This window comes from Carlito syrichta, unplaced genomic scaffold (genome assembly GCF_000164805.1).
Source record: "Carlito syrichta isolate Samal-C Ts95f unplaced genomic scaffold, Tarsius_syrichta-2.0.1 Scaffold314697, whole genome shotgun sequence".
NCBI classification, from domain to species: domain Eukaryota; kingdom Metazoa; phylum Chordata; class Mammalia; order Primates; family Tarsiidae; genus Carlito; species Carlito syrichta.
Genome location: NW_007258793.1, coordinates 155,779 through 156,740, shown reverse-complemented (window position 1 = coordinate 156,740; position 962 = coordinate 155,779). Strand labels below are relative to the sequence as shown.

Sequence of the window (962 nt, the reverse complement as noted above, 5' to 3'; positions counted from 1 at the left end):
GAGGTCTTGCCAAGTTGCCTGGGCTGGTCTTGAACCCGCGGGCTCAGGCAGTCCACTCACCTCGGCCTCCCAAAGTGCTGGGATGACAGGCTGAGCCACCAAGCCTGGCCTACTGTGGCCTCTTTACCAAGTCTTATACGTCCTGGAAGAGGCAATGTAGAAACCAAGCGGGGAGCAGGACATTGGCCAAGGCTGGAAATCTGCCTTCACAATGGACAGCTGGAAAGGCTCGTGGTCAAACCCCTGATGGCCTACCCTTGCCACGGGCACATCCAGAGAATGTCCCTCCTGGACTAGAGTTCGTCCTGGCCCATAGTGGTATATTTGGAGAGGCAGAAGTTAAGAGGTACCAGAGGAGGTTGTAATCTAAGCATGGCGAGCCCACTGCACAGAGCTGCTGTGGGGGAGAGGCGACGGCTGGATGTGTGGGGTCTCTGAGAGAGGAAGAGACAGCCGCCCCCAGTGCCAGGATCCCCCCACCGCCTGCTGGCCGCCCGCATGGCCACACTCAGCTCCCATGGCACACGTCGAGTCGCACCCAGCAGAAGTGACATTCCCCTGCCCACCTGCCTTCGATCTGGGAAGGGTAACGTCCTGTTTTCCAGATGAGATGGCTGAGGCCGGTGGCGTAGTGACCACTGCTAAGGGCTTGGTAGCACCTGCCGGGGGCCTTAGTGTTCTGGTGTTGCCAGCATCTCCTCCCAGAACTCCGTTCCCATCATGACCAGCTCTAGGCTCAGCAAAGGACAGTTTACTCTGAACTCGGTTAAGGGTTTTTCACTGGCTGGGCTCAGTGTCTCAGCCTGTCATCCCACGCTTTGGGAGGCTGAGGCGAGAGGATCGCCTGAGCTCGCGAGTTTGAGACCCACCCGGGGAACTTGGCAAGAACTCATCTCTACAATAAAAATCAAAAATTAGCCGGGCGTGGTAGCGCGCGCCTGTAGTTCCAGCTACTTGGAAGG

General features: G+C 57.9%; 1 protein-coding gene across 1 annotated transcript in view; it reads right to left on the bottom strand.

Moving 5' to 3' along the window:
• The window catches only part of FABP1 (fatty acid binding protein 1), a 5,992-nt gene that overhangs the window by 2,871 nt on the left and 2,159 nt on the right, over nucleotides 1–962 (bottom strand). The gene's annotated exons all lie outside the window — the stretch shown is intronic.